Source organism: Neofelis nebulosa, chromosome 11 (assembly GCF_028018385.1).
Source record: "Neofelis nebulosa isolate mNeoNeb1 chromosome 11, mNeoNeb1.pri, whole genome shotgun sequence".
NCBI lineage: Eukaryota > Metazoa > Chordata > Mammalia > Carnivora > Felidae > Neofelis > Neofelis nebulosa.
Genome location: NC_080792.1, coordinates 70,606,700 through 70,618,769, shown reverse-complemented (window position 1 = coordinate 70,618,769; position 12,070 = coordinate 70,606,700). Strand labels below are relative to the sequence as shown.

Sequence of the window (12,070 nt, the reverse complement as noted above, 5' to 3'; positions counted from 1 at the left end):
GGCTCCGATAGGATCGCTGAGGGAATAAACGAGATGAGCCAGTGAGAAGACCCCGCAGCCTGCCATAGGGCCTGTGCTCTGTCCACTGGTGTCCCCTCGGCCCCGCTTGTGCCCAGCCCGTCCCTGTCCTTCCACGAGGGGAGACTGAGCTGTGACAACCTCCTTCTGGGGGGCGGCACCCGTCTCCCCTGGCCTGATGTGGCTGACTCACTCTGCCTTGGAGGGCCCACGTTTCTCTTTGGCTGCGTCGTAGACACATTCTGGAATGATTTTTTTTTTAATGTTTATTTAATTTTGAGAGAAGGAGAGCGAGCAGGGGAGATGCAGAGAGAGAGAGAGAGGGGTCGGAGGGATCCAAAGCGGGCTCTGTGCTGACAGCACAGAACCTGATGCAGGGCTCGAACTCACGAAGAATGGGATCGTGACCTGACCTAAAGTTGGATGCTCAACCGATTGAGCCACCCAGGTGCCCCTGGAACGATTTTTTAAAAATAACAACCCCGACCCTCCAGTACCCCTGGCCAATATTTGAATGATTTACTGACTTTTATTTATTTTTTAATTAATTATTATTTTTTTAACATTTATTTATTTTTGAGACAGAGAGAGACAGAGCATGAACGGGGGAGGGTCAGAGAGAGAGGGAGACACAGAATCTGAAACAGGCTCCGGGCTCTGAGCAGTCAGCCCAGAGCCCGACGCGGGGCTCGAACTCACGGACTGTGAGATCGTGACCTGAGCCGAAGTCGGACTCTGAAACGACTGAGCCACCCAGGTGCCCCTACTGACTTTTAAATAAGAAGGCAGGGAGGAGGGAGGTGGCCCGAGAAGGAATACCAGGGACACAGTGAACAAGGAGGACATTTCTGATTCCTTAAGGGTCTTCACAGATTAGCAGCATTGTTCACATATAAACATGTTTCTAGGAAGCATGTATTGAGTGCCTACTGGGTGCCTGGTTGCTCCTTCCTACTTGTGTGAACTTACATAGACAAGTGACGTCATCTCTATAAGCCTCAGGTTCAGGGTCAGCCAACTTTCACTGTAGAGGGCCTGAGAGTGAATATTTTAGGTTGATGGGTTATAGAGTCTCTGTCACAACTACTCAAATCTGCCCTTGTAGCATGAAACAGCCATGGACTAAATGTAAGTGTTTGAGCGTGACCGTGTACCAATAAAACTTTATTGATAAAGTCAGACAGTGGGCCGGCCGGACTTGATCCATGGGCTGTAGGTTGCTGACCCTGGCAGGTCCTTCACCTGTGAAAAAGGGGTTGGGAGAATAGAAGCCGTCCTCCAGGGTTATGGCGAGGGATGAAGTTGTGACAGGTATTAACTGTAATTCTTGTCTGTTATTGTTAATGTTATTGTATTCATTCTCCCAGCTGCTCTGCCGGGTAGGTGTGTGGTCTCATTTCACACATGGGGAAACTCAGATGCAGAGAGATCAAGGGACTTCCCCTCGATGCTTCTGCTTACCATTGGATAACCCGGGATGTGTGTCTTTTGTGCCTCGGTTTCCCCACCAGTGTCCTCAGAGAGAATTCGTTTATGTAAATGCACAGGGCACGATGTTCACGTCCATCGTGTGGAAGGGAGGTAGAGGCACAGAGAGGTGGAGCGGAGTCCCTTGCAGAGGTCATCAGCTGACACATGGCAAGACTGAAGTGGGGTTCTTGGGGACCCGGGTTATAGGCGTCTGACTCAGAAGCTGCTGGGGAGGAACGGCCCGTGCAGTTAGATCAGAGCTCTCCCAGAGTACCATTCTCTCGGGGTTGGGATCGGAACCCCCTCTTGTTGAGAGTGGTGGAACACAAAGGACCCTGTCCCCAGTGGAATGTGTTTCTAAGTCAGGTGTCCCATGCTAAGGCTGGAATGGATGAGGTGGAAACTTCTTACTCGTTTTGACAGATTCCCAACGCCCCTCTCCGGCTCACAAGCCTACTTTGGCTCCCTTCTGCTCTCAGGAACAGAGCTACTTCCTGGGGCGTCCAGGGTCCCCTGTGACTGACTTCATTTCAACTTTGCAGATTTCTCCTCCTCCCTGTCCTCCACGCCTTGAATCGGGGCCCCTGAGCTGGCCTCTTGTTCTTTCCAGTGACGGTGCTGGCCGGGGGCGTACCTCTTGCTTCTCTCGCTGCGAAGCTTTATGTTCATTCGTAAGCCCCCCTGTATGCCCTTTCCTCTGTGAATTCTTCCCGGATACCCCCACCTGTGCCCTGCGTCGATGACACAGGCCAGCCTTTTGCTGTGGGAGCAACAACGCTCTGTTTTACGCTTACGTGTCTGTGGAGTAACTCTCCATCAGTCTGAGAACTCTGGGTGGGGGTGCTGGGAGCTCTGTGCTGGGATCACTTCTCCGAGTCCCGTGCCCCGCATACAGCTGGGCACAACTGTTCAGTAGTGATGCTTTGGCCCATCGCCCTCCTGTTATTGCTGTCTCGAGGGCCCCCTCTTCCAGGCTGCCCGAGGAAGCCTCAGGTTTGGAGAATGATGATGGGAACGGGACATCGAGGGTCCTGTGGGTACCAGGCACCTGGGTACCAGCCCGTTGCCCCTGTCGGCAAGGCAGGAATGACCGGACACATTTTTTTCAGGTGAGGAAGTGGAGACTCAGGTCGAGGAGCTGATGCAGGGTCCCCCAGCCTGACGGTTGGCAGGGTTGGGATTTGAACCCAAGCCCCTGTCTGCAAAGCGCGTGACTCTTCCACAACTGACCTCCGTGCAGAGCCCTTCCTCGGGGACGCAGAAGCACTACGGGACACACAGCACCCCCCCCCCCCCCCCATGGGAGGACCGCAGAGCTCCCGCAGGCCCCGGGTGGGTGGGCGGGGCAGGTGTCCCCGAGAGCCTCCACCCCAAAGCATCAGCACTTTGAAAACTGTTTTAAATTCCAAGGTGTCACTAAATCTGGCCTCTCCTTCCGTGGGCTGAAAGCGACGAGGCTCTACCTCAACAGGAACGTGTGTGTGTATTTGTTTTAGTTTAGTTTAGTGTATTTGTTGAATGGCCCGCCGCACGCCAGGCAGGGTGCTGGGGGCTCCGGGGAGGTGTCTACCCAGGCGCTGGGTCGCTCCCAGGGCACAGGTGCGCAGGCGGGAGCCCGGAGAGGGGCGGCATCCTGTCCAGGGCCACCCAGCACTAGGTTGGCCAGGGGTGGCCAGGGGTGGCTCTGGTGCCAAGGGGAACGAATTGCCAGTGAGAAGGCGAGAGAAAACAGAGGGTTGGGAGCGCTCTGCCAGAGACGGGGCTGGAGAGTGTCTCAAACCTAACAATCCTACTAGAGACACCGATAGCAGCATCTGTCTGTCCGGGCGTCCTTGGTGCCTGGCAGGGTGCTAACTGCTCTGCTTGAGATCCCGCCGGACCCTTCCGGTGGTTCTCTCAGAATAATACTGCCTCCGTCCCCATTTCACGGATGAGAACACAGGCTGGGGGGGCAGCTCGCGTCCCCAAGGCCGAGGCTGAAACCTGGCGCTTTGGACTCTGCAGGCCGTGAGTGGTCTTCCTGCTCTGGCCCCCTTGCTGGGCCGCTGTGGGCACTGTCAGAAGGAAGGGGCAAGCTCAGGGGTCGGCCTGCAGCCCCCCCCCTCCCCAGCCTGTCACGTCTCTGCAGCACACAGGCCGGGAGTGGCCCGGGGGGTGCACGGGGCTGCATCTGTCACGGGTCACTGGCTGTGTGTCCAGAGGCACCAGGAGAGGGAGCCCGATCGGAGGCTCCGGCTGGGGTGAGGGGCCTGCCCCGTCCATCCCGGGGAGTCTGGGCCTCCGATGCCACCCCGTCTCCTCCTCCAGGGCTGGAGAAGGTCTCCCGCATTCAGCCCCCGCCCCCCATTCCCAGCGCTCAGCAGCCTGGTCCCCACGATGCCCTTGCTGCTTCGCCTCAGTGGAGGCCTCAGCCAGTTCTCAATCTAAATGACAGCTGCCCTCAGCCAAGTCAACTCCAATTAATTTCCGAAGCCTTCCAGGGGCCTGGCCGAGCCTCGCACCAGACTCCGTTGCCCCGGCGGGCCAGCGTGAGCCCCTTCTTCACCCTCGTGGGGCCGGGGAAGGTGGGGCCTCACAGGGTCCCTCCTGATCGTTGGTGGGGGGGCGCTTTCTACCTCTCAGGAGCCCCCGTGCAAGCTCCGTGTCGCCCGCATCAGAGGGGGCTGATGTGGAAACTCAGGCAGCGTCCGTGGAGAAAGCATCGGATGGGGCCTCGGGTTTTGTCCTTGGCTACTCTGTCACCCCGGGTCATTCTCATCCCATCTGTGAGCCTTAGGATCCTTCCCCAAAAAGCGAGCGTTGGTTTCGGGGAAAGATGGGGAAGAGGGGAAGGAGGGAGAGAGAGCACCAGAGACTCAGAGAGAGACAGACAACAAGGGAGACTGAGAAAGAATAGTTCGCGGGTGTTGAGAGGGAGACGGAAAGAGGAGGGATGGGGGTTGGGGGGGAGGTAACACCTGCCACCTTGGCTGGGACATTTTACTTTTTCATGTGACTTTGATGCACCCACACACATTGGCATCAGACAGACCTGGGAGTGACCCAGGCTCGGCCACTGGCTAGCTGTGTGACCGTGGGTCAGCGACGTCCCCTCTCTGAACGTCCGTTTCCTCCCCCGTGAAATGAGCTGGGGTGTCGGGCCCTCTCTCCCCAGGTGTTGGCGTCATCCGATGAGATACGGGCCGAGGCCCGCAGGGAGCCTGAGGTCAGTGCTCCCTCTTAACATCCCTGGAGCTGATGGGACTGGAGACATGGGACATGGTCATCTTTTTCCTTTCCTCATTTGTCACAGTGACACAGAAGCCGTCCTTGAAGGGCGGGCAGAGAAAGGGTAGGGGGTGCCGGCAGATGCCCGGATGGAGAGTCAGGCCTCCAGCCACCAGCCCCCCGTTCCTGATCCCTGAGGTTGCGGGTGCCGTTTCCTGGGGCTTATTCAGGCTGAGTATCTTAGTGCCCCTCACGTGGGGATACTTCCTGCCCACGTCGAATGTAAAATCTCATTTCCCCAGGGGCGCCTGGGTGGCGCAGTCGGTTAAGCGTCCGACTTCAGCCAGGTCACGATCTCGCGGTCCGTGAGTTCGAGCCCCGCGTCAGGCTCTGGGCTGATGGCTCGGAGCCTGGAGCCTGTTTCCAATTCTGTGTCTCCCTCTCTCTCTGCCCCTCCCCCGTTCATGCTCTGTCTCTCTCTGTCCCAAAAATAAATAAAAAAAAAAAAAAAAAAAAAAAAAAACGTTGAAATCTCATTTCCCCAAAGGAATAAAAAGAGTCAAGTAGGTTGTATATCTGTCTACTATCAGTCATCTTAGAGAGGCCCAAATAGGCCCAGAGGAGGAGAGTGACCTGCCCAAGGTCACACAGCAAAGCATAAAATATGCAACAAATCCTTATCAGGTGCCTACTGTGTGCCAGGGACCAGAGGGACAGCTGGGATCCTCGTGGGTGTGTCTGCCTTCAGGGCCCCTAGGCCAGGCACAGGAGGGATTGTCATCCCCTTCTACAGATGGGGAAACTGAGGCTCAGCAAGTTGATCTGGCCCAAGGTCACGGAGCTGGTGAGATTCAGATGCAGGGTGGGATGTGAATCTAGGCTTCAGCGCACACAGAGCCTCGACTCCCCCAAAGCTGCCGAGTGTGGGGGAGGATTGGTGTGGGGCTTTGGGTTTGCCACTTTCCGGCTTGGTTCGTGGCTCTGTGGATGGACTCTCTTTGTGTAGCCCAGCATCCGGTTTAGATTTGCTGTTCCTGCTCTGAGCCCAAAGTGGGTGAGTCTCCTGGAGCCTGTGTACCTCCCCGGAGGAGGGGACACGGCCCGGGGACGCACTGTGGACGGGCAGCCGAGGAGGGGTCTGCTTTGGGGTTGTGGGGCTCTGCGGAAGGGTTCCAGCTGGGTGGTAGGGGTCCCCCACATCCCCAGGGGCGGGTTCTTGGAGATGGGCCTTAGTGGTGCCTTAGAAAGGGGACTTTGGCCACCCCGGGCAAGACTCCCTTGCATGGCTTTTGTCTGCTGTGATAGCTGGTGGCCGTTACCTGAGCACCTGCCGCGTGCCGGGCACCGGAGAGCCTGGTGTGACTGGGCAGCGAGTGGGTGCTGTCCTTGTCCCATTTCACGGGGAAGGAAGCTGAGACTCAGAGAGGGACAGCGATTTGCCCGAGGTCAGCCTGCTGGGGAAGTGCCAGGGACCAAGTCATCTGACTCCAAACCACCCCCACCCCCACCCCCCCCTGATGTTTTCCATCTTAGGCTGCGTGTTACAGAGGGGCCCTGAACCCAGGACTCCCCCTCTGCCAGGGTGAGATGTATCAGTGCTAGGGGGTCACTGGTGCTATCCTTGCCACTGGGGGACCTGGGGACAGAGGTGCCATCTGTGAGCAGGGAGAGGAGTCACATGCCTCAGAGTAGGGACATCAGAGAAACGTTGCCAAAAGGCTGACAGCCAGGTGGATGGTGGGAGTCAGCAGGGGTGAGGAGGAGAGGGTGTTCTAGGCAGAAGGAACGTCAGGAGCAGGGTTGTGGAGGTGGGAAGGATCAGGGCTTTGTTGAGACTCTGAGGCTGGAGGCCCAAGAGGGGAGCAGGCCAGGTTATGCGGAGCTGGGAGCTTTATCTTGGGGGCCCTGGGGAGCCATGGAAGGTTTAAGCAGGAGAGGGGCCTGCTCTGGTTGACGCTTTAGGAAAGTCACCTGACTCACAGCGGGGGAAATGGGCTTGGGGGCCAGCACAAGGCCACAGTAGGCAGGAGACAGTGGGGGCCTGGACCGGGGTGGAGGCAGGGGGGGCAGGAGAGAAGCAGGTGGATTTTGGAGGCAGCCTCTTCCCTCCCTGGTGCCTGGACTCTGGGGCCTGGGCAAGAGTGAAAGGCGATGTTCAATGTCCAGAGCTAGCCGGGCCTCTCTTGGAGATGGGGAACAGGAGCCAGGAGGATCACAGATGTGTCTGGGGGCCCACGGGACTCCCAGGCTGCAGGACAGAAGGGCCGATGGGACGTGGCCCAACCCCGTGGCTCCCCGGCCTGCTTCTGCTTCCAGGCCCAGGGGCCCAGCTCCCCCCCCCCCCCCCGCCCCCAGCTGAGTGGCAGCTGTCAGACGCCAGTGTCTCCCCCTGCCAGGTCCAAATAAAGGAAAAACCAAAATACATTTCCCTTTGTCGGAATCCGGCGAGGGTGAGTCGGGCGAGAGTCATTCGCTATTGTGTGCTGGGGCCCACACTGCTCCTTACATAAGCTTTGAGTTAAAAATACGCACGGAATTCTAATTTGCCTGCTCCGCCTGGGATCGCACCCCGGTCCCCCCACCCATTGGTGGGCAGGGGGTGGGGCAGACACCCCCCACCCCCACCCCCGCACCCACGGAGACGAAGAGACGGTCCCGTGGCCAGTATCCCCTGCTGGCGTATGGGCAGTATTAGGTCTGATGCCTGCAAGGCCCTGGGCTGTTGAAGAACAGTGAGGGTAATAATCCTGAGAGCAGCTAACCTTTTGGGGAGGCTCCTCATGTGCTCAAGTCTTCACCCGTGTTATCTCCATTAATCCTCCCAGAAGCCCGTGAACTTGGTTCCCATTTTACAGCACAGATTACCACCTTGCTCAGGCCACACCCTGGATCAGCACCCGGGGGGCCCTTGATCTGGGCGCTAGTTGGGAGGCCACCCTGACCTCCACAGCCCCCTCCCCCATACCTCCGGCCTTCCGTATGGAGGGCGGCAACGGGGGTGGGGGGGGTGGGGGTGGGGGTGGGGGGAGGGGGGCGGGCAAGAGGTGGCCAGGCAGAAGTCCCCTTTCTGAGGGATCGAGGACAGAGGGGTAGGTGGTACTGTGTCACCAAGCCCTGCCTCGGGGCGGGGAGGCGGGGGCGGGCAGCTGCCCCCACCAAGCTCATGACCCCTGGGCCACGTGCCTCGTGCGAATTGGAACCCAGCCATGGGGATACTGAGTGCAGGGCAAGGCGGTGGCAAGGTCTGTTTTGCGGACTCTGAAAAAGAAAACTCAGTCAGTCCCCTCCGTGGGTGTGGGCGGCCTCCCCAGAAGTGGAATCAACAACGAGGTGTCCCCAGGGAAACAAATGTCTTTTCCCCTCCTCCCTCCAACCCAGGCCAAAGGGTCCCCGGGCCGTCCTGGCAGGCCCCTCGGGTCTCCCCGCTCAGGCAGGGAGTGTGCTTGCTGTGTGCTAGGCCGCGTGCTAAGCCTTTTACATGGATCATTTCCTTTAATCCTCGTAACTGCCTCCGTGGCGGCCAGTCCTATTATTTCCCCCATTTTCTGGGGCTGAGGTTCTGGGGGCTCAAGTGAAGTTCGCAGAAGTCCTGTGCTCCACAAACGGCAGGCGCGGTCATTGTCGAACCCGGTAAGGGAATATGGCATCACTTGGGTTACTCGTGTGCTCGCTGCTTTCGCACCGGCTCGGGGTCCTGCCTTTCCCCTCGTGGAATTTACTGACCCCTGTCGTGGCTGGAGAAGCACAGAAGGCAAAACCCGACGCGGTCTCATGTTCACAGTGGGGTGAGCCGGAGGCAGCCGGTACCCCGATACCGTGATTCCAAGTTGGTGGCAAAAAAGACCAAGTCAAGTGCTGTGTTTGTTAAGGGAGGGGGAGCTGAGGAAGGGCGGGATAGCTCAGCCAGGATTTGTTCTGTGCGTGAAGGAAGACCGGTGGGGGGGGGGGGGGTGGCCAGCTCCAGGCCCTGCCCCTGGATTGGGGACTGAAGTGCTCTGTTCTGGCCAAGAGGGGAATGTCCTTAAAAACTGCCCCGCAGCCCTTTCTTGCTGGGCGGGCGTGACATTGGGTCCCGTGACCCCAAAGCTCCTCCCCTTGGCCCCTGTGCTGCCTGCACAGGGGGGAGGCACATTCAGGGTGACACATTTTGAGTTGATGCCTCAAGGACTGACCCCCACATGCACACTGTTATCCCCTCTTTTTCTTGTATGGTCTCCCCAAGCCGCTCTGAGATGGGCCTGCCAGGGATCACCATCCCCAAGTTACAGATGGAGAAACTGAGACTCTGCAGATGGGGCCAGCTGCCCAGGTATGGGGGATCTGGGTTTCCACCTCAGCCCAGTCCTTGGGGAATCCTGGACTAAAAGGAGAGGGCTGGTCCAAGCTGGTGGCCTGGCCCCCGGCGACCCCGGGGCAGTTCCATGCCCTCCGGGGCCTCAGTCTTCCCATCTGTCAAATAGGGATGAGGCTCACTTCGCGGCCTACGGGTCCCAACAGAGCACCTCCTGTACATGGGGCGCTGTGGCAAACAGACAGACCTTGTCCCCTCTGCAGCCACAGTCCGACAGGGGAGGCCGAGAGCTAACAAGTGGAAAATGTGACACTTCACATCAGTTTCCGCGGTGCGCTGAGTAGCTGCAGGGTCTCCCCTGATCCTGTGAGCTCAGCGAGGGGTGGTTGTATCTCTGGGTCCTGGCCTGGGGGGCCGCATGCCTGCCCCCCGGGGGAGCGGGGAGTGAGGGCCTCTCTCGAGTAGGGGCAGGCCCTGACTTGAGGCCGCTTCCATGGGACTGATTTATCCGCAGCCGGAGGGGGGTGGGTGGGGGGGGGGGGGGTGGGGGGGGGTAGCAGCAGACCTAGGGCGTGTTGGGTCCCCCCGGCTGGAATGAATCCGGAGGGAGGATGAGTTTGGTCATGCTTTGGGGTTGTCAGGAACTGAAGAATAATATTCTCTCTTAAAAATATTCCCCGTGGATATCAGACTCTCTGGCTCGTCCCAGGCAGAGGCTGGGGAATCGTGGGCCCATGCTCTGTGACATTGGGCGAGGGCCTCCCCCACTCTGAGCCCCCAGGTGGGGAGAAGGGGCACCCAGCTGCTGGGCTTGCGGGGAGCGGGGGGACGGGATGAGATCACACACGGACAGGTTCAGCTGTATGCCTGACACTCCCTCCTTAAATCCTCCCCAAGTAAGAGGAGCAGCTATTTCTAGAATCGGCACACGGCGTGTTTAGGAGTCATCCATAACTTGGCAATAAAGCGTCTTTAGGAAATGTGGCCGTTTGGGTCAGTCTGGAAGCGTCGCTCAGCAAAGCCCGCTTCCAGAAGGGCCCCCAGGCCTCCTGCATCTGAGCACAGAACTTGGAGAACGTTCCTTCATCTCGTGCCCTTCATCCTGCAGCCTCAGGGCAAGGGAGCCTGGCGGCAGGGCTTGGGCCTGGGTCTCGTCTTCCTCTGGCTGTGCAAACTTTGGCAGGGGGCCTCGGTTTCCCGTCTGTAAAATGGGCCCAAGCAACTGCTCTGTTGGCTCCTTGAGACGATGTGTGCGAAATGAAGTGAGGAAGCCCCTTCAGAATTTTCTCTCTCTCTGTCTCTCTGGCAGATGCTCCCCTCCCCCAATCCAGATCTCACAGTGCTTGGAGCAAAATCCCTTTTGCGGAGACCAGGGAGCAGGGCGTCACTGGGAGCAAGGCAAGCTTGGGCTCAAGAGCAGAGGTGTAGGGGCTGGAATCCGGGGCCCACTGTGTGCTAGGGGACCCTGAATCTGATGCCTCTAGCTTCGTGGGGAACCTTGTCCCCAGGAGACCCTGGGTGTGGCATCAGCAGTGACACCACCACTAACAAGCTTTGAAACCTCTGGCTCAGCTCCCCCTTCTGTGAAAGGGGAGCAAAGACTCCAGTCTCGTGGGCAGGAGCAGGCCCACGTGGCTAGTCCTAAGGTGGGGACGAGGCTTGGGGGCCTCTGGAAGGACCCCTCACCTCCTGGCCGCCCCAGAAACGGATGGCAGTCCCAACAGCCCCGTCTGGGGAGTGCTCTGTGCGCCCGAGGGAGGTGACATTGCCCCCACCTGGGGGGCGATGAGGAACTGAGGCTCGGAGAGAGCCGGGGAATGTGGCAGGGATTAGGGGTTCAAGCCCCAGCCTGTGACTCCACCGAGGCTGTCTCCTGATCTCGCTGTCCACCCCAGGAGGGGGAGGAAGACGGTGTCTGCCTTATCCGAATCCTCCCTGATCCGCAAGGCTAGTGCCGTGCCTGGCACATAGTAGGGACTCCGTAAAGGCTTGTTAACTGGATGAATGAGCCAGGGAGAGAGTCCTTCTCCCCAGTCCCAGCTCCTCCCAGCATGCCGGTCCTAAGCTGGGTGTCTCTGGGGCTCCAGGGTGGGAGCTCACTTAGTCACAGCCTGGCCCATTCTCTGGGAGGATTTTCTCTGCAGGCCGTGGCTCGGCTCCCAGGGGAGGCCTCCCCCCCTTAATCCCGGAGGGCGGGCTGGGCGGGGTAACTCCTGCCTGGCACAGGGCCCTGGCCGGGCCTGCGCAACAGCACGCTGAGGAGGGCGGGCCGGTCACGGAGTTCAGTATCTGGGTGTGCTCCCTCGGCCGGAGCTGGGCCCCCACCCCCAATTCCAGCGTGTTAGCAGCCCCCGAAACGACTGTTCCATTCCTTCCTTGCCTTAGAACTCCCAGCTCGTGCTCTGAGTGTCATTCATACTAAGTTATGAGTGGTTGTCAGACTCTCTTGCCCCTCAAGTCTGTCGAACCCAGACATCACTATGATCGGTGGTGTTTCTGGTGCTGTGCGACTGAGAAGGAAATTGAAGGGATTTTCGCTGAGGGTGTAGGGGAGGAACCGACTCCCTCACCCGCACCACCGCAAGTCCCTTCGTGAAGCAGCTGGGGTGGGCAAAGGACACGGGTCTCAGCAGTTTGCTGCTGTTTCAGGAAGTCCCCAGCACGTAGTAGGCCCTTAGTGAGTGTCTGTCCAGAGGATGACAAGAGAATGAGCCGTGTTCTGGACCCTGACAGTCCTCCCCTCCACCCTTTGACCGTATAGCCGGCGAACTCCTACATATGCTTCAATGCCCAGTTTAGATACCCCTCCTCCAGGAAGCCTTCCCAACTTATTCCACATCCAGTTAATCTTTTGGGAACTCTAGTCTGTCAGAGATGGGCAAACCCTGCCCCATTCTCCCATTTCCTGAAGGGAAACACCTGACACCGAGCCAGGGGCCTACCCTTGGCGGAGGCCTCCCAGCCATGTCAGAGGCAACCTCAGGGGGATTTGAACCAGACATCTCTAGATCTCCTCGGATGGTCTTCAGGCATGAAAAGAGGGCGTGGGTGGTGTCTCTCTTCCCACGCACGTCTCTCCGACTC

The 12,070-nt window shown here is 58.7% G+C and overlaps 1 protein-coding gene across 1 annotated transcript in view; it reads left to right on the top strand.

Annotated features, from left to right (window-relative positions):
• Positions 1–12,070, top strand: part of MN1 (MN1 proto-oncogene, transcriptional regulator) — a 45,069-nt gene that overhangs the window by 32,699 nt on the left and 300 nt on the right. The gene's annotated exons all lie outside the window — the stretch shown is intronic.